Source organism: Struthio camelus, chromosome 12, assembly GCF_040807025.1.
Source record: "Struthio camelus isolate bStrCam1 chromosome 12, bStrCam1.hap1, whole genome shotgun sequence".
Taxonomy (NCBI): domain Eukaryota; kingdom Metazoa; phylum Chordata; class Aves; order Struthioniformes; family Struthionidae; genus Struthio; species Struthio camelus.
In genome coordinates this window covers 21,805,762-21,826,632 of record NC_090953.1, presented here as the reverse complement: position 1 = coordinate 21,826,632, position 20,871 = coordinate 21,805,762, and the positions used below count along the sequence as shown (strand labels likewise).

Below are 20,871 nucleotides of genomic sequence, written 5' to 3'. Positions count from 1 at the left end.
ATCCATAGAAGATCTAATCCTGTGGCCTCTGATCATTGCTCAACATCCATTTCACATCTGCTGATATATTTTAACTCTGAACTTTCTCAGCAGGGTACCCTAGCAAAGCACTAACGAGATCTTACTGCAAGTTGGAGCACTGCTGCACCACATCCACACTCCAGCTATGGACAACTTCTGACATGTAAGAGCACAGTGAAGCTACAACCCACCCCACAGAAACCAAATGCATTAAGGGACAAAATGATTCTTGCATAGTTTTTGTTGGTCACTAGCAAAAGCCCTGAAGCCTAGTATCAATGTAAAATAAACGAACTGGAGGCCAGCATGATCAGCAAACACAAACCAGGTTTCCTTTAACAATTTGAGGATATTAAGAAATGAGCAGTTTGGTATCCATTACGAAAAATTTCAATTTTAACTCCAGCATCACATCAAATCTGTTATGCAATCCTTTCATCAAGCTTTCAAAGCTCCATCTTAAGCAATTTAGATTACTTGCATTGCCCATGACCTTGTTTCATTGTCATTCTACATTTTCTGCCTCCATCTACTTGATTCTTTTCTTAAATTTAGACCACAAACGATCTGGGGTCAGAATTGTTTTGTTGCCTCATGCCTGAGATAGCCTGGTGTGGGCTGGTCTTGTCCTGGACACAGGCCGAGATAGAAGGGCTAGCAGGGAGGGAACAGGGTGTTAAACAAATCCTTGCTGGATGCCTTGGAAAAATCTGGCAAGCAATACCGTCTGTGGCCAAAAACTGCCTCTCTCAAACACCTTTAGCCTTACTGTGAATTGAATATGGTGAACTGAACACTGAAGTACTATGGCAGAGGGCTTTCAGTCACAATCCAAGGAAAATCACCAGAAAGAAACCAAAAACGAGCATGAATCAGAGTTACACAGTCCTTTTTAAAAACTCCACAAGCCAAAGATCTACACCCACTTATCTCCTTTGACCTTACCATACAGGCTCCATTTCTTAAGCGAGAGAATTAGCGTCTAGTGCCACTAGAAGAGGGACGCTGCTGTGTGGATAAGATATAGATCCTTAAGACCTAATTCAATATGGTAGGCAAGGGTGAATTCAGCTTCATATGAGTGGGTCCAGACAGGTGCTTCAAACAGCTCACAGGCTTAATTTACTTACTGCACTGGTGCTTGTCAACAAATCCCTTACAATGATTTGGAAGGAAAACAGGTATTTACATAAGAAGGGCAGTGTACTACCATTGAGGGGGCTATAGCAGGAAATCAAATCACTGTGAGATCAGGATCTGACCTGTAGGCATCCATAAAGAGAACTTCTTTCTGTACCAAACAAAGCAAAGTGCCGCTGTGCACAGCATCTTCAGCATGAAACCCTGGAGTGGAGTCCTCCCAGCCATCACGCAGGCCAGAGGTGCACTTTGAGCCTTAAGGACCTCCCTTCCAAAGCCCAACATGTCCCAAGGTCTGTGCACAGGTGTCTGTACAGTCCATGTGGACTGCTAAACCATGCGCTCCCTGGCTGTCAAGGTCATTCGAGTGGTATCCTTCTCATGAATCCAGCAAGTCTTCACACACAGAGCTATCTTCTAGACGGCCCAGAGAGCTTCAGACGCTATTCTGAGCTGCCTGAACCATTACCCATTCATTGCAACTAACTAAAAAAAATTCTAATGAAAATGGAAAGGTTAAAATTGCAAGTCACGTCACAGGTAAGCATTGTGCTGAGAGAGTCAGCTGAAGCACTCAAATACGATCCCAAACCACCGCCTACATCTCCCCAGTGCAAAACTCTCAGATGTCCCCCATGCAGCTGCCAGCATTTCCAGCTGGCACTGCGTATCTCAAGCACAATACATACAAAAAGCTGTGGCTTGCTAAGTGCTGACAGGGCAGGGCAGGCAAAATAACATCTATCAGTACCACAAATCTAGTGATTTACAGAGCAAACAGTGTTTCTTTTGCAATCCGCATACTCTATATCAGATGCTGATTATTAGAAAGTAGACCAGAAGGGGGTTAGGAAAATGTCCTTCAATAGAGAAATGCCTTCTAACAATAGGGAGCACTACAAGATTTTACACTTTTCCACAAAGCACCCTGCACTAACTACTCAAGAACACTGCTCAAGATAGACCACTGTGCTATGGCTGCTTTCTTCTTGTGCTCTGCTCAGGCTGAAGGCCCTAGTCCTGCATGATTTACTCCCATGCTATCCTCTCCTCTGGAAAAGCCCAGGCACGTTCAGTAGACCTGTCTGCACGTGAACCCCAGCACGCGTATGAACGTCTGCAGGACTGAGGGGTAGAAGGTATATTCTATGTCACATCCCTGAAATAAGTCCTGTTATTGGTAAACCATATTTTTTTAAAGTGATTCTGGCCCAAAGCTACAGAAAAACAGAACAGGTTTGAATAATATTTTCAGTGTCACACATTGTCACTTCTCAGTGCATAGCAAACAGCCTTGCTGGGAACCCATGGAGATTAGACACATATGGCTTGGCAGCCCTGCTGTAAGTTCCCATTACCACATTAAACTAATCGGCTTTGAAGAAGGAAAATAATTAAGAGAAAAAAGAATTCACATGATAGGAAAACATAGAGCATTAATGAGCATTGCTATATATTGCTCATACTCCTGCCTGTCTATTTTTGATTTACAAATGTTCTATTGTAGATTAGCTGGAGCTGCTAAATGAAAGGCAAGAAAGAAAAACGCTTTCCTTTAACTTCTGTCAGACTCTTTAGAAGAGAAGTAGGGAAGATGACAGCAACATGAATCAGGAAAGAATAGGAAACAGCAGGATATAGGAGAAAGAAAAATAGGGACAAGGTCATTTATCTAGACAGTTAAGGAGACCCAGCTTACAGCAGCTTCCTCTGGGAAAAAGGCTACATGGTGGAGGGAAGCTAGAAGCTTTCCTCTCTCTCAGCTGAGACCGTGCATGCGGCAGCATCATTTGGTGTTGGAGGGATCGTAGGGGTGCTGGTGGTGATGTCGCAACCCTGACAGAGGTTTTGGTTCTGAATTTCTCAGTCCAACTCCTGTGGCTTTTGATTTCAGGTGAAAAACTCAAAAATTAGATTATCTTAAAAATACAGAGCGAGAAATGGTAGAACAGAGCTGAAACTGAGCCAGATTCACCCACGATAGTTTAACTGTTTCCATACAGGAGTATTTCAGAGAGATGAAGACCTACTGAGAGCTGAGCGTGCAGGCTGGAAGGAGCATGAAGACGCTCTGCCTGCTGCTGCCACAGCTGCAGCAGGCAGCAGGCAGCAGTGAGCGCCATCTCGTCAGCAAGGAGCCTTGCTCATAGCACTCTGTCCGCATCCGAATTGTGCGGCAAGTTTTTTGTCCGTGTTGCAGTATCGTTGGTGCCACTGAGCCATTGCCATCAGAAGGATGACAGTCAGGAACAACTTCAGTGAAGCCAATGGAAATGCTAGGGGGTATAGAAAAGGGGTGAATTCTGAGCAGACCAACTGTGCATTCAAGGGTGGAAACTTAGGAGGAAAGTATCATAGGAGACAACAGCAGGGTCCAAATCAAGGAGAAGCTGAATCCTTCATGCAGGAGCCACGTGGCACCCAGCTCCTCTGAGGACACATGTGCCGGCAGCCACATGTGGCATGCCACGTGTTTGGAGACAAGCTGCCCGCACGTGGGTGTGTTGGGTGGCTCATACGAACTGGCCTTTGGCAACAGACACAGCAGGACTGTAACAGTGGTGAGACATGTTATGAGGTGGGCATTGGTGCTTGAGCACTTTTGCTCTTTTGTTTGAGCATTTGCGCTCCTACACTTATCAGAGTTTGGGAGTATCAGGAAAAAAAAAAAGAAAAAGAAAGCATTCACAGTCATCATCCAGTTAAAATTTGGGCTGCACTGAAGATGAAGAGCTGAAAGTAATTCCAGTACAAACGCTATATATGCATATCCTTTTGCTATTAATAAACTTTGCTCTGCATGTGTTCCTCTAGACATGGCCTACACACAGGAAAATGAGTCCTGCCCTATTCACCAGCAAACGAACAATAATCTCTCTTGTAACTTGTCGGTAGAGCCCTGACCCAGGGCTGCTGCTCTCACATGCGAAACCCAATAGCTAACAGCACTGAACTTCCTTCACTCCACGTGGTACAGCCCAGGTAGCTCTATAAATGCTGCTGACTGAATACGTTAAAGGTCTCCTAGAACATTCCCACCTCCCATACAGGTCTCATTGCTCTTGGACTAATGGGTCTTAAAAAAGCCTGACCTATTTCTCAATGCACAGGAGATATGTTGTAAGTGCTTTAAAGCTTCCCGTTTTGCAGCAAGAAAGGGAGGGAAAGAGGGACAAGGAGGAAGCAATTGCAGCCACCAAGCAAAGCCTCCGAGGCCATGGAGATGCATATAAGGACACGTCCACCCACATGGCCACAGATTACCAATACAGAAATACTGTTAGTGCTATTCTGCCCGATGGTTATGGCCAAAGGGAGATTTTGATACAATGCAACAAGAGTGACCATAAGAAATTGTAGGAGAGAGAGATATATTATTAATTATTCATACTCTGCACTCACAATGAGGCCAACAGCAGTATTTTTTGTTGACTTTGGTAAAGGTGAGATCATCAGTAGTATTGGGATTCAGGTAAAAGAAAGCGGGGGAAGAAAAGGGGGAGAGAGAGTACACGCATAAGCATGAGAAAAAGTCTGCTGAAGTGCAAGGCTGGACTGAGCACCTCCTGCCCCTTTTTCTACCCAGTATAGAGCTTATGGAGCAAGATACAAAAGAGTACATTAAATGTAATTGAACTATGGTAATAAAATATGTAATAATTGCTAGAATTAATGTGGGCACTTTATCTGCTTCCCCAGCAGTGTAGATAAAGTTTCTAAAACCTGAATTTGGGGTTTTATTCCATGTATGACTAAATACAATTTTTAAAGTAAATTAATGTCTTACTCCAGATATGCACAAACCATAATCTCCTGCTTATACAGTTTTCAGTGAAAATAGTAAAACAAAAAATGCAATAAAAATATCTTATCTGAAAAGAAGGCACTACTAAATTGAGCTGCTGCGGGGAGAGGAGGCTGTTGTTGCTTTATCATTTAGAAGTACAGGACATGAAAACAATGACGTGATTAAAGGAATGAACTCAAAGAAACAGCAGACAGTTCCCCCTTTGCTGACACAAAGGCAGCAGAAGCTGTATTTATTTCCCAGGAGACAGGCATCCAGCTGCTCTCTGTTCCAAAGTGCTTAAAAAGCCCGTGGTCTCCTTTAACAATTTTACCGCTGAGGGGTTAAAACCACTCTGCTGCTCTTGCTCCTCTTCCATTAGCAGTTAACTGCTGGTAGCTGCTATCCAGGGCTGGCTGAACAAAAAGAGGCTACGGGCAGTCTCCTCCTCTCACTCATGCGCAGAGGAACGCAGCGCCGTTCCCCTGAATTAACAACCAGGATCTGCACAGTGTGAACAGAGATGAGAAACGTAATCCAGGAAAGTGTTGTTGAAGCAGAAACACCCAGAAGGGCCATAACGAGAACAAGAGCTGCCGCTGCAAACCTGCCAGCTGGGGGGAAAACACACAAACAGGACCACAGTCTGCAGGCAATTACTATGTCATGGGCTTTAACGATGCCAGCAGAGAGTTGCTGCAGGGCAAATGCACGAGGCCACACTGCCATCTCACCTGTTCTCTTTGCATCTCAGTGAAGTTGCTATGGCTTTCCGCTAGCGGAAGGGAGAGCACAATCTGCTGGAGAACAACTATTTCCATTAGACAAGCCAGCAGGAATCGGTCCAGGCACTCCTGGCCTAGCTGCTTTTGGTCTCCCTAAGTTTCTTTTCCACATGCGCTAGGAAAGCCTCCTTGGCTCCGTCAGCTACAAAGCTAAACTCCCCCAGCGTTCGTTCCTTCAGGCTCAGTTAAGCCGGGTACAGAACGGGACACAGGTTTTAGACTGCTGCATTTGCGCTCCAGACCTGAGTACTGCTCTGCCCAGTGGATGGTTTGATAACACGGCTCAGGAGCTTATGAGAAAGCGCTCAAAATCATGTTAACAAGTTATTAGCATGTGTGACAACTGGAAACCTCCTTTTACTGTGCCTTTCTTTTACTCTCTCCGAGATTCTTCACTACTGCTGTACTTTTGAGAGAGCAGTTTTGGACTCATCTTGGAAAATTCCAATATTTGACAGAGGAAATAGATTTGTCCAGAATTTTTTTCCCCCCAAAAGAAGTAAAACATACAAATTGACTTTCCAGTATTGTGCTCCTGCATTTCAGAGAAGCTCCAAGCCTCCCATAGAAAAAAAAAAAAGGCACAGGCATGCAGCCAAAGAGTAACATAAAAGTACAATCCACCACCATAAATCAGACACTAAGAAATCACTCTGACAGCTCTGAAAGCAATTAAACTTTATCTTCGTAGAGGCTACCTCCATTTGAAAGTCAAACTATTTTCCTACCAGTCCCTGGAGATATTTTATAAGCCATATATAAAGACCCTTTTAAAAATCTCCTTATACTGTTAACATACAGTTTATAAGGCCAGCAAGACAAAAATAAAATCGTAAAATGCCATTGGATTAGTGTATTACCAGAAGCTCTGCAGATAGCAAATTTGCAGGCCTTGCATATCCAGACGTAATGCAATCAGCTCTGCAAAACTCAGCATACAGTCAGGCTACTGTCTCCAGATTTCTAGTTGCTCTGCACTTCATACAGAGGGGAAGGCAAACAAAGGACTACCACTTCCTTTTTTTCCATTTATTGAAAAAAGTATAATGTTTCTGGATTATGAGAGTCCAAACACACAAAATTCCAAGACATCAAATAAAAACCTTCTGGGCACAGAAATGGCTCAGAAACTAAAACTTGACCCCTTTCAAGACTGGTGCAGTGGTTAGATGCACTGGTTAAATACATGCCTTTCTTTAGCTATGTTTTCTTAATATGCCTTTGTTTCTGGCTGCTCTGAAAGAGGGCTCTCCAGAGAGTCTGTATGGGTAATTAAATTAGTCCTTAAAGAGAGTATAAGTTTATTATTAAATTAAATGTAGATCATTGGAAAAAAAATACTGTTTAAATGACAATCCGGTTTGCAGTGTGGAAGTTGTAGCTACTGATTCAGAGTGTCTACACAGCAGTTGACCCTGCTTGCAGCTGAGCGCAGCTGCGTTGGAGCTGCTGTGCCACGGTGCTGGCGCTACCAGCGCTGCTCATCTGCAAGCCGATGTGACATCTCTCTGCTGTAGCACGGTCACAGCCGCTGACTGCGGGAGAGACGCACGCTGCACTACATTGTATTCAGACTCCCATTTAGGTCTCTACATTTGGCCCGCAGTCTAGCTGCGAATTCTAAACTGCAGTGCTTAAACTAGCTCTGCATCTCACATGTAGCTTCCCACATATGTGGACTGCTACCTATTGTCTTGAGTACCTAATTTAAGTAAGCTTGGAAAGGTTGCTCAATTTTTTCCTTCCAAAGTTAGTTTTGCCCACGTGAATTCTCCTCTCCCTCAAACACAGTTGTGAAAGTCAGCGTGTAAAGGGAATGCATTACCCCAAAATAGCCCTTTTTCTTTCACTAGCAGCTTTAAAACCTGTTCAGCTCAATGCCAATATCTGCAGACAGCAAATGCACACTACCTGCCTTCCTTGAGATTTGGCTTTTCTTTCATCTTTCTTGTTCTTTTTGTGAGACTAGAGGCTTACTCTTTTTTCCTGTATAAAAGGAATTCATATAAATCTAGTTTTGCCCTGAAACTACATTACCTTTTGCACGCAGCCTCCTTTCCCTAATAAAAATATTAATGAAGTTCAGTTTCAGCATCTGTGTTTGACACTCTCACTTTGCCATGAGTGACACCTTTTTTCTAAATCCATCCTTTTCCGGCTATTCATAAAAGCAAAGAAGAGGGATCCTGTGAGAGCTGTGCATTGTAAAAGTTGACAGGTTTCTGGCTTGCTAGCATTCCCGCAGATGGGGTATTTTTCACTTCAGTGCCTTTAACTTACAAACCTGAGAGAAAAAGAGATGAAGGGGAAATCCAGAACAACCTGATTAGCTACAGAGCTGGTACAGAGAGAAGAGGAACCCCTTCAAAATCCAGCCCTGACCTCATTCATGGATAGAGGTCGTGCAACTTTAGCCATGCTAGCACTGTTAAGAGACAGACAACTGTCCTCAAGTCTGGGTGTGTATATTTATGATTAAATTAGAAATGCTTATTTGCATACATGAGGCTATTTGATAACAGGCAACCTGATTCTATTATAACCAGATTAATCGTGAGTTGCATGACTATCACTTCATCAGATTGCAATACAGTTGTCAAAAATATAAAATAGCAGCTTATTTTCCTTCCAGTTCCACATACACTGTTCTCCTGGTACAAAACCCAATGCGCCCACAGAGGTCCCCGCCATAGCAGCTGTGCTGTGGGTGAGAGGTGGGATTTTTTCTTCAGTTTCCATATCATCCCCTTTCCACTATCAGTCTTGGAAGTTGCACATATCCATATTTTAAAATGGCACTAGTCATCCTTGTGAACACTTTCGTTATTGTATGAGAGGATATGCAATTTCCGAAGCTTATGCTCACTCGGGGTGAGCGTCATACAAATGTGGTGTTACACAAATAGACCGACCTGGAGATAGTCGTGTTCACGTAGCCATGGTAAATCTCACCAAGTACTCCTGTCTTTGGAGTTATAGCAGAGGGATTGCACACAATTGTTTCCACATAATCAGAAGAGGGAAAGAATTAGAGCAACCTGATGATATAAAAGTTGATTGTGACATGCCCTCAAAGTACAAAAAGCAGAAGGAAAGCGATGCTAACCTGAGAGAACGTTTTGTTCGTCTCTAAGTGCTGAGAAAGAATCGCAATCTTTTCTCCCCTCCTTTAAAAGGAGGAAAAATAAACAGAAAAGAATGAAGATTTTCCAACTTGCTGAGTGTTTTCATGAAGAAAACTGCAGAGGTGCAAGCTGCAGTGGAAACGCTTCCTCTGTTTCTTCCCAGCGCAACAGGAAGGGGCTGCCCTTGCCCAAAGGGTGCGCTCAGACAGCCCTATTAGGTGTGAGCAGTCCCGTCTTTGCGCGTAGACTTTGGCCTTAATGTTGATGTTACCAAAAATGCACAATTATCCCTCTTTGCCACAGAGAAGTACTCGTTGCTGTCCATGTACCCACACCCAATTTTCTTTCAGGCAATACTGAGCCCTTGATCACTTCATTAAACAAGATTAGACCGGAGTGAAGAAAAACAAACTCGTACCAACTGAGCAGTTGAAAAGATTCTCAAGAGATTCTTGCCTTGATGAAGAACTAGAGTGCACAAAATTAGAAAAAGAAAGCAGAAACGTTAGGCTGTTTTGATTACCTGAAACATTAGGGATAAACTTGTGGAAGTCAAACCTAGTAGTAGGCAGAGCAGACTAAACACCCAGTGCTCAGAGCACCAGGTACGGCGCACGTGTCCTGCTCACCACTGCAGGCAGGCACACGTCTTAGCCCATGGTGCCTCTCAGCATGGCCTCCAGCTGGTGTCAGACACACGCAAGGGCAGAGGTTTGCGCCTGGGGAGTAGAGGTTTGTGCCTGGGAGAGGCTGGCAGGGCTGGACTTGAGCATGGCCCTGGGCCCAGATCGGCTATGCCATCTGGACGTACCTGATGGCAGTCCTGAGCAACCAGTGTCGTTGCTCCTTCAGTTAATTTAGACCACCTTTATTATACTTTGGTGCAGGATTGTCAATCAAAATGACAGTTGGTCCGTTAAGACTGCCATCAGTCAAATGCAATTTTAGATAACTCTGAGGAGGTGAACTCACTCACTGTGTGAATCCTGACAAATTGGCTATCACCTCCTTTTTCCCTTTTTTTTTCTCCCCTAAGTCACCATCATGTAAGTAGTTCTCTGCATTTTTGCTAATCCTATTAACTTACAGAGTGATGCAGCATGGGAGTCCAGTCAATCAGCCTGTCAGTGAGAATTAATAGCCAGTGGAAAGGTTGCCTGTGATAGATTGAGCCTTCATGTAAAGAAAATTGGAAATGCAAGTGAAAGAGTCAACGGAGTGAGCCCAGGTAGCCTGAGGCCCTGCCAACAATCAAGTGAAAAATATCTGCAAAACACACTACACATCTCTCTGCAGTCAACCTGACCCTCAGAGCACGTGCCAGGAGGATTGCTCAGCCCACCAAAAAGTGGGGTCCGATCTCAGTGTGTTTTCTGCCACCAACCTCAGATGGTAAGTTGTTAGGGGAACAGAGCAAAGGGGAGAAGAGGAAGAGGCATGGTGTTTTGGAGAAATCCAAACAACCTTCAAGACTTATATATGGGCGTGTGAGGCTGGTGGGAGGCCATGGAGCAGAGTCCTTCACCATGACTCATTCTGTGCCTGCTCACCTCTCACATCAGCTAATAGGAGCTGCTTTCTTAGCAGAGCACACTGGAGATAAATGCACGTTGCCTCCCTGCTGCTGGCAGGAAATCAGCGTTCCATCATTCAAGAGGACTTAAGATGGGGCTTCAAGGCCTCTGTCAAACTGATGGCCTCAAGATGCTTGATTACAACTCCCTGGTCCTCTGCAGCACATGCGGGAAGTAAGTCTCCCAGCTTTGGCTGCATAGTACATTCTGCTTCTATAAAAGCTTTCCAGTAGAAAAGCAGAAGTCTTGAAATCTGTCTAGCGGTTCTGAAAGATATTCCTTCTTCTAGTAGGAGGAATAGCAGCAAATCTGAGCAGTGCAGAGGCATAACCCATACAGAAATACGAGAGCCATGATTTGGTTGTCTGCAACAACAAAGGATAAGATCTATCCACTTGCTAGGGTGGTATGTAGACAGACCACAGTCCTCTAAAAGCTTTTAATAATATGCAAAATAAGCAGTAATGTAACCAGCCTCATTCTAATTCCCTAACACCTTTTCAGACCTCCTATGATACCCTCTGTGTATTAAAAGTGCTTGTAGTACCAAGGGGCATAGGGAAACGCTCACTTTATTATAAAAAGAATGTTCTTGGTCATACAACTAACTGAAACAGAGGAAGATGGGGTTTGATGCTCTGAATTCTTCTACACATTTTTACCACCTGCATTATCCAACACGTTACACCCAAACTGCTCACTTATATAAGAAAGTAGCTAAGAAAAATTTTTCATAGTCACAGTCCGAGATGCCTAGATTCTGTAAAGCAAATGTACGGGGGTGTCTTCTCGCTTGATTACTCCTGAAGAGAAGCGTGCCTATACCAAAGGAAGAGTTTTCACCCAAGAACCAGCCTGCCAAAAATAAACTTGCTCCTTCCTCTATGGTTTGAGTTGTTTCAAATATGAAATGTATATATCCCACTTCAGGAGTCTAATTTCTGCAGAACTGAATTGAATTACCTTTTGGGAGAAGTGACTTCTGGCTAGCACTCTATTTAATTCGTTCTGTCAGTGCATGCTTTAGTGCTCTGTGTGGGAGACCGATATAATCCAAGATTGATGTTCTCTACTCTATAAATTGAATCCACTGATGCTTAATTGAACCCTTGACGATATCAAGTATTTGCTTCACCAGGCCCTCCTCTTGTTTACATTTTTTCTGGATTAGAAGGGGAATGAAAAATTGAGGGGCCTGAACCAAAGTGCTGAGCACCCCTGGAGCCCTGCAGTAGTGGATAATGTTTGGTGAATGTCAAAAGTAAGGCCTTTGATTTCAACCATTTTGCTACTTGTTTCTTCCACTCTCTATAAGATGTTTTTAAATATGTTTTGTTGGAAGCGAAAGCCAGTTAGTGTTTGTATTGCAACACTAATTGCTCCTGGTTTTGGAAAGACCAAAACCAGACTCACCTCAGCCCATCCTATAAACCTATGGATGTTGGTAGAGTTCCAAACCTGCCTTGGAAGCAACCTCAGCAGGGTCTGGAGCTTTTTGTCAGAATCCACTCAAGTTCTTTTGTCCCCTGATCATGCACACACCGTGTCACAAACTAGAGATCCTTAATCCACAAAAACTGATACATTTATTCATCAGTTAGAAATAGGGTATCAAAGGGTGGCTGATTTCCTTTTTCTTCTCTCAGTGCTGACAAGATACCAAGATTGTTTTTTAATCACTAAAAGAGAAATGGGGAGTACCAAACTTCTAGGCTTTGCTCCAAAGCTGTTTGGGAGATACAGGGAAGCAGCTGGCTGCAGCCAAGGGGCTTGTGCAACAGAGAGTCTGACAACCACACCAGCCTACACCAGGTAAGCAGAGCCCTGCACCATGTAGTGTGCTACGTGCCTCCCACACTGTCACAGGAATTTCTGCAGACCCACCCTGTAGTCCTTTTCATTGTACTCCAGGAGGCCAGCGTAGCTGAATTGTGAGAAAAACCTGCCCATATTCCCAAGCACGGTGAAATGTGGAAAAGCATCAAAGCGTTATTAACATCATGCAAAAGGGATGAGTTAACAAGACAGGAGAAAGCAGAAAACAGGTTTTAGTCAATACACCTAGCTGGATAAACATATTTGGGGATCAAGCATCACCAGATCTATTGTGAGAGGGGTTTGCGCATGGACTAAAACAAGAATAGGTGAAGTGGTGGTGTAGGGAAGTCACACCATATGTGCAGCGGTTACTTAGAACATTCCTTAAACAGCATTTGCTACAAGCAGGGACCATATTAGTGACCGCATCAGCCTAGAACGGAGGAGCTCATTTCACCAGTGCACACTGTCACGCCTTGGCTCGCAGGCGCTGGAAAGCCTGCTAAAACTTTTGAAGACCTTTCCAAGTGTTCACTGCCTCCAATCCCCCAGCATTACAAGCTTGTTGGAAATTTGGATCTGATGTTGGTGAAAAAGGATAACGCTGCGGTGAGGACAGCAGTTCACCAGCTCTGGATACACAGCTGCATTTGCCCCAGACTTCCTGTGTTATCTGGACAAGTTGCTCCCTGCTGACTTTGTAGGCAGAACTGCACCGAAAGTTCCTTCCTCCACCATTCATGGCCACCCGTGCAGGACAATAAGAGCAGACACTCTTTGCAACATGGATTGTGTTGTAGTATGCGCAGCAATGCTCAGGATAACAGGGCTCCGATTTTAATTCATTCCTGAAACTGTGCCATAGTACACATAACAGCCACTAAAATGGTCACCCATGGACACTGTACCACATTGAATTAGTTTTCTACTTGACGAATCTCTGTCAGCATCAACACTGATGCATGCCAGAAGCCATGGTCTAGAACCTTCGCACAGCAAATGAAAGAAACCGTAAAAGAGAAAACTCAATAATAAGCAGAAGTAATTTCAAGCAAAACAGCCCATACCTAAAATTCTGGAAGCCTGTCATCATTGAAAGCTTTCAGTTTTCTTCTTTCAGGTTTTACCAAGATTGAATAATCTTATATTTTTTAACTCTGATGTCAGTAGCACATGTAAATTATCACGATTTTCATTCAGTAACAGAACAGGGACAGATTGTTACAAATTTAACCTTATTTGAACCCCTTGGGTCTTTCTACACTAGTTAGATTGCTTTTGACATGTGGGTTGCCTCTGCAGATGACAGTCATGGACCAGTGAAGAGGTTAAAAGCAGCCTCTCTTATCCCTCCAGCTGTAGAGGTCACTGCACAACAAGGATTATACTCAACACTGGATCCAGAGCTTCTGGCTTAGTTGCCACTATTATATTGTAGTGCAAGGCCCCATCTTTAAGTTCTCCCCAAAAGCTTAATTAATATCATTTACTACACTTTGTATTTATCTTGCAATAACTAACTTGTTTATAGCATCCTTCCTTTGAATTCCATTCCAACATGACTTACCTGATGAATAATATAAAACAAAGTTCTAATTTTTTTGCTTTTTTTTTTTTTTTTTGCTTTTTTGGGGAGAGCATTTAAAATTTAATCATATATTAAGGTCTCATAGTACTACACCTTCCTTACAAGGTTTTGAGCTAAATGTCAAATACATGTGTAAGCAGTGTATGTTTACTGCAAGAGTTTAAGATATTCAGGCCATTATAATGAGGAAAGCTGCTGACTGAATACATGATTTCAGACACTTAGTACAGGTACATCTGCATAACTGCAGGATATTCTTCTTATTCTCATTTTATTTTGTAATTCATTAAAAGTTGAAAAAATTAAGAAGGAATTGAGAAGCCTGGAAAGTTTATTTTCCTCTCCTAATCTGGGGCTAAAATGCAGGTACAGGAGGATAAAGTCTTCTAGTTCTAAAATTTCTAAAGGACCCTACAGTTGAGCAACAAGATCAATTCACTAGAACAGTACAGATATTTACTACAGAAATCATTTGGTCTTAAATGATAAACATGTATTAGAAAAAAGTTCATTTAAAACATTCTGGACTTAATAGTTATCAGCTCCTCCCATCAAAATGAAATTATGTTTTTCTGTATCTTTGAAATGTAATTGTATTTGCAGCATGCAAATACACCAGCCTGAAAAAGTACCAGCTGCACCTGGGATACTCCCTAGAAGCAACTTCTACACAGATCAGTTTCTCCAGTTATTTTATACATACATATATGTATATACGTGCACAAAAATGTATATGCATTTTTTTATTAATTTTCCTTTTCTCATAGTACCAGTATAAAGCTTCTCCTTAATCAATTCTCAGTTACAGATGAGAAACCCTCTGGGAAGATAAACAGATTAATGTCATTAATAATGCTGATATATTACATTAATGTATAAATTGGAAGTTCAAATTAAGGAAGTGCATCATGTTATAGAACATTTGCAAGGGACCCAGAATCCTAATATGAGGAGATAGAGCTTCACATTCAAAAAGTTAAACAGCTTGCAGTAAACAGGAAAGGAAAAGAGGTATGGACCAGTATTTTAGATAAGCTTAGACCAGATAAACTGTTCTCCCCAAAAATCACTGGTGATCCATGCAGTTTCTGTATGTACTGGAGCAGGACCTGTGATGTGATTTCCAAGTAGAGGAAATGCAAAGGGGCTAAGTTCTCTGCTAACATAATTATGTAAACTTCAGTCGATTTGCACTGGAGAAAAACCTCTCCCCAAGTACTGAGAAAGCCCATGAGAAAATCCTTACAGGCCTGTGATCAAGCCCACTCTTTGCTTATTCCATTTCCACCTTGCAGAACCACACAAACCAGAGTTCGGGTACCCAACAGAATCGGATTGGGATCAGTCCTAAGAAAAATGAAACATAAGCAACCTCATTCCTCTTACTCAAAAGAGGAGCAGTGAATGAGTACACACGCATAGAAAAATAAATATCCACGCGTGATGTCAGAAGGATTTAAGAAGATCCAGACAGAGAAGAAAATGCAGCTTTACAGAGTTTCCTCAAATGTCTTTCCACTGTATCTGCTCCGATGGAGATGGACAGCTCGGATACATTATTCACAGCACTGCTGGGAATGCCCTTGAGCCAAATGGAGGGATACGGTCCACACAGCCTAATGCACGAGAACCGCTACGGCAGAGCCCGTCTTTCAGGAACGCAGTCAGGAGCCAAACTGGGGGACTGGCCATGGGGTCCCGACGGCACTCTGCAGCAAGCACAAACTAAGGGCACAAACAGGGTTTTCAGGGTGTAGCAGCACCGAAAGGAACCAGACACTCATGAAGATCCTTCCCCCCCCCCCCCCCAAAGGCAGCAAGAAGCCTATATGCTCAGCTGTCTCCATTAACAACTGGAGCTTTCTATATTCTGCTTTATTTCCTGATCCTGCCCGTAAGTCATATTCGTTATTACAGCTCCCTCTGGCCTGCGAGAGGGCCTCCTCCCTGCGCGTGCCCTGTCCTTCCCAAGTCCTTCTCTTTCAGTTACTTCCACACTCCACGCACCATGTCTCAGCCGTCTTGTTTCTTAAATCCAGTATCACATGACAAATACACCCTAACATTATCAGATCTGCCCAGAATTAAAACAAGAGTTAATATCATGCCCATAAATTAACTTTTCCTCAGAGTCTTCCAATGCACTAACAGGATCAGACTCTTATGTTTGCAGCAAGTATGACTTCAGAACAACTGAAAGCATGAGCTGAGCAGCGAAAGGCTTACAGCTCCTGTAGAGGTGGCATTTCGATTTTAACTCAAGAGGAAGGAAGCGTCCTCTTCTCTGGCATGGCATCACGAACTCTGCCGGCACTTGACAAATCAAATGCGATAACTAATAACAGCAGCTTCATCAACAGGGACCTGCCTACGCTTTTGCACTTCTCCCTTCACTGTGCAAGGGCTGTGCACGGCGACAGCATCACAAGCCAAACCTTTAAGCGCCAAACCCTGCTGGTTGCAGGGTCAAAGCCGTAGGGCCCTGCTCTTGGCTGGGCACCTAAGCGCTGCTGCAATGCTAAGTAGTGTGGTGAGGATTATTCCTTCACAGGCGCTCATATTTTCAGTCTTGGGCTATCAAAAGGAGACTCCTTTCTGCTTCTGCCTTCTTCTATCTAATGAATTACTCACCATTTTCCAGCAGCCATTTTAAGACATCATGCTTTTGCAACATTAGTAATCTATTTAGTGTTATATGACACTGCAAGGAATGAATGAGGAAGCAATAATTCATGGCTAGTGCTTTCAGCGTTTACTGCTCAACCCTCACCCCAGCAGCAAAGTTAACAGGAATCATGACACTAACTCACACTGTCAAACTTACTGCATGACTTACTGAATGACTATACATTGAAAGAGATTGTTAACCGCGGGCAAATTTTATTAGTGTTAGTAACCAATCTAGATATATTTACTACTCAATTAGTCTTTTGAGTGCAGGTCTACGAGAAGCTGATGTAGACCTGAGGTCTGTTTTGGAACTAAAAGCTTTAGTAAGCCTATATATTTGGTTTCTGAAAAAGTATTTTACCAAAATGGAGGTTCTTTTAATTAGTATTTTGATATTAATGACATATGTGAATTTGCAAGTGTGAATGTGTTTTTTAAAAGGGATCCTCTCTTCAATAAATGAAGAAATGTGATCAAAAAGGCCAGGAGCTGAGATGCAAAGGCTCCTGGGGCTTAATCTATGCTTCATTTTTGCTATTAACTTAAAAAAAAGCAGCTAATTATCATGATCTGCCTCATCAAGTGGATTCACAGCTCACTGAAAGCATGTCTGCAAAGTGTTCCAAAATCCTGTGAGGAAAGACTGAAAACACAGGCTTTTTTTTTTTTTTTTTTTTTTTAACTAGTGTATCACTGTGTTTATAAGTGTCCTGGAAGACAAAGAGGACCATTTTTCCTAAATCTTCTCAGAGCACCACAGCCACAGGTCCTTGCTGGGAGCCTCCCGGGGCAGGACTAACAGGCTGCAGCATCTCAGGAGACATCTGACCCGCCGCATGATGCCTCCTGCGGCCCCCCCTTCTGCTCACCTCCACGCTCGGGCCAGAACACCACTGCCTCCCCAGCACCTCTGGTGGCCGTGGCAGGAACCAGGAGCAGAGAAGTTAAATCCAGTTTAGTGCAAACAACTAAAGAGAAGCAACGCCCACTCCTTACCATGACAGCGCAGGCACAAATTCAGAGTTACGCTCGCACCAGATTCACATGCTCATCACGGGAATCTTATCTGGGTCTGTGTTGCAAACAAGCAGAAGAGAAGGAAAAGGGTTATCAGGTGCAGGGGCAGAAGAGTACGCTCACTCTGGTATGAAGATCCTACAAAAGGAACGTCTGTATTCATTATGAGAAGAATACACAAACAAGAGAACACACCACGATGTTGCATAATAGACAGGGCAGAGCCAAGACTGACAGTAAATTAATTCCCAGCGCATTGATCTGCTTGGTAAGCACAATGGCTTTAAATAACCATTTTGTCTAAATAAGCAGAGAGAGGAAGGTATTTCATTATGCATCCCAGGGCAGCACACCGCCCTTGGCAGGCTGCAGGGAACCAGATCATGCAGAAGGCAGATGCCCCGCACCCCCCTCTTCCACGCCACGCTCCCACCACCTTGCCCAGCACTAGCTTACTTGTTAAAGCTCTACCAGCAAGGCTAATCTTCACATTGAAGGAGACAGAGTAATTAAATGCCTTCACAGATGCACATTCTACTTTTAAATGTGCAATTAAAAATGAATAGAAAACTGAAGAGGGCAACCAGCAAGTTCCTATATATCAATCTGCTATCACTTTAAGACAAAACTGGCCCAGAGCATTTGAACTGATAAAAATGGAAACTTTTCCCCCACAGCTCTTTTTAATCAGATAATTTTAAAATGCAGGAGAAGCACTAGCGCCTCAAAGCACTTGCATGTAGTACAGTCTGCCCCATTTTATACTTGGCAAACTTAGAGAGGCTACAGATTTGCTGAAAGCAAACCCATCCTAAAAACAGACCAGCTTAGGAATATCCTGGTGGGGAAGATCCTAATTCTAGTCATGGCTGCAATGTTCACAGTCAGTAAGGCACAAATTGAGACCCGTGCAGACAGTGGCAGTTTTGCAAGCGGAGATTTCTCTGCTTAAAGAAACACACACATGGGGAGAGAAATATTAAATACTAGCTCTGTTCCTGGTGGCTCAAAAGCGCAAGGATCCCAGCCTTACTGACATTTTACTCCCCAGGATCACTCCAAGGTTCACTCTTGAGGAGCCTACATTGACAAAACCAGTGTGGGACAGAAAGTCTGCATCTTAGGAGCAGGTGCAGCTTCAGATCTAAAGGGTTCACGTCAAAGCTAAACGGGCATTTGAAATCCTGCAGCTTCAGTGAGATGAAGCTTTAATGCTGCAGTTTGCTCTGAGTTATTCTGGTGAAGTTTGCTGGAGCTATTTAAACATTAGAGCATTTCTGCATGTTGATTAGCCGCCAAGGGCACAAGCATGAAGACGCCATTAGAAACTCGTAGCATAATTTACACATGCTCATTGCAGAGCCTAATCAGGATTGCAGTGCTTGAGACAGTAAGCTGGAAAGCAAGTGATAAACTTGCCAAAAGAGCTGACATTCAGCATTTTGCATAGGCGCTGGGCACGCATTAGCGCTAGGACAAGCAAACGGTCCAATCTGCACCCTCCCATCCACAGAACCAGCACAAGCCCAGTTACACTCAGAGAAGTATTGCATGCTGCAATTTATCCATTACTGGGACACAGGAAAATGCTGCCTAATGAGGGCTGACCTAGTTTTAAGCAGGGAGAGCGCACCACTCAGTGTTCATTAGAAAGTCCTCTTCCCCTTTGACAGCCCAGACCCAAACCCCGCACAGCAACGTTCCTCTTCCTGCCACGGCTGATCACGTTATCCTTTTCACTACTCCTTTAGGATTTGCTTGGGTAATAGTAACGAAAATCCTCAGAAAAACGCCATGCAGCTACAGCCTGTCTCAGAGTCAGCGTGGGGGAACCGAGCACTTCATAGGCTCAGCCTGGCAGCTGCTGCAAAGCACAGGGGCTATTCGATGCAGATATCCTCGTGCTGGAGGCTCAGGGAAGGTCCAGGGCTCCTGCCCGAGGTACTCGTTGCGTATCAATTACTCCAGCAACGTTGATGTGCCACAAGGAGGAGACAGCAGTGTAAAGCAAATTAAAGTATTTCTCTGATTACATTGAAAAATCAGCTCCAAATAAGAAAATCATTGACAGTTTGGGGGGAGGGGGCCCTCTGCTTATCTTAAACAGCTCCTAAATGAGGAGGAGGATCAGAGAGGCCCCTCACCCGGGCAGATTTAATGAAAGATTATTTCAGTAGCAGAGATCATGACTGCATTGCACAAGCACTTCATCGAAGAGAATCTGTCCTACGAGGCACTCGCGTCCCAAACAGACGAGCCCACCCAAGGCGAGAGGGGAAACAAAGGCCGACGGGGTCGGGGCAGCATGCCCAGGATCACCCAGCAGGCCAGGGTCTGCCTACAACGGGCGCCCGACTCCCCGCCTGAGGCCTCATTCAAGCAGTCCCCGAAGGGTATTCCTCACCACACGATTTTCCTCATGCTAGTCAGTGTTTAGTTTAATCCATAAATATAAGAGCATTCTAAGTTACAGGGAGGGAGACATTAAGAGCAGTCTTTCCTCACAAAGACAGCTTTGTATTTAACTCTTTACTAAAAGTTACCGCTGTTTGTATCTTACGCATCACTCTGTCCCGAGTCGGTTTTGGTTTTCTCATTGCCATTTGTTTTCTCTTCTATTTATACGACTCCTTCACATAGATGGGGCATAAAGAAAGAAAATACTAAGAGCTAAAATTTGTGAAAAGAAAAAGTTATCAGGATTAGGGAACAGCTCAGTTTCCTGAAATTGTTTCATGTTCAGTCCTACAGGTTTGCAGTGTTTCTATAAAGTATACACAAGGGAACTGCAATCAAATCATAGACTAATATACAGCCAGTTGCATGAAAAGCTACTAGGCAAGTGACCAATACTCTGACCAATAATGCAGAAAGCAACATTACTCCATTTCTCACCACTTCTTATCACATATGTAAAAAATGAGGGGGGTCTGCTATTTTCTGGCATGATGATTTTCTGTTTTCATATATTAGAAAATGGAAAAATTAAGAGTCACTGTACTACAAATAAAATAAATAAAACAGCTCTTCGATATTTATGGGCAAAGTTAGTGTCATTGAACAGCAACACTGCTTTAACCCCGTGTGGAACCGCTCTATAAAGCGGAGTTCCCAATACCAGGCTGAGTGCTCATGTAACAATTTTACAGTAAGTTATGTGAACTACATATGCTTGGCTACAGCTAGCCAAAAACCCTCAACTCTTCTGTAGGAGAGGAGAAGAACGGGTTTTCATTCTCAGTTAGGAACAGCAGTGGAAGTCTTTATAAGAAATATTTTCCCTCCTGACGCTCCCCGGCTGCGCTCTGACTTGCCGCTGGCAGAAGACTGAGCTGCAGCTCCCGAT

General features: G+C 43.5%; 1 long non-coding RNA gene across 1 annotated transcript in view; it reads right to left on the bottom strand.

The window, feature by feature from the left end:
• Positions 1-18,053, bottom strand: part of LOC138068851 (uncharacterized) — a 54,984-nt gene extending 36,931 nt beyond the window's left edge. The window contains exons 1-2 of the long non-coding RNA XR_011143662.1: positions 17,982-18,053; positions 17,505-17,580 (exon numbers count right to left, since the gene is read on the bottom strand). This is a non-coding gene — a long non-coding RNA (uncharacterized lncRNA). The remainder of the gene's footprint in view (positions 1-17,504; positions 17,581-17,981) is intronic.
• Positions 18,054-20,871: the final 2,818 nt, after the last annotated feature.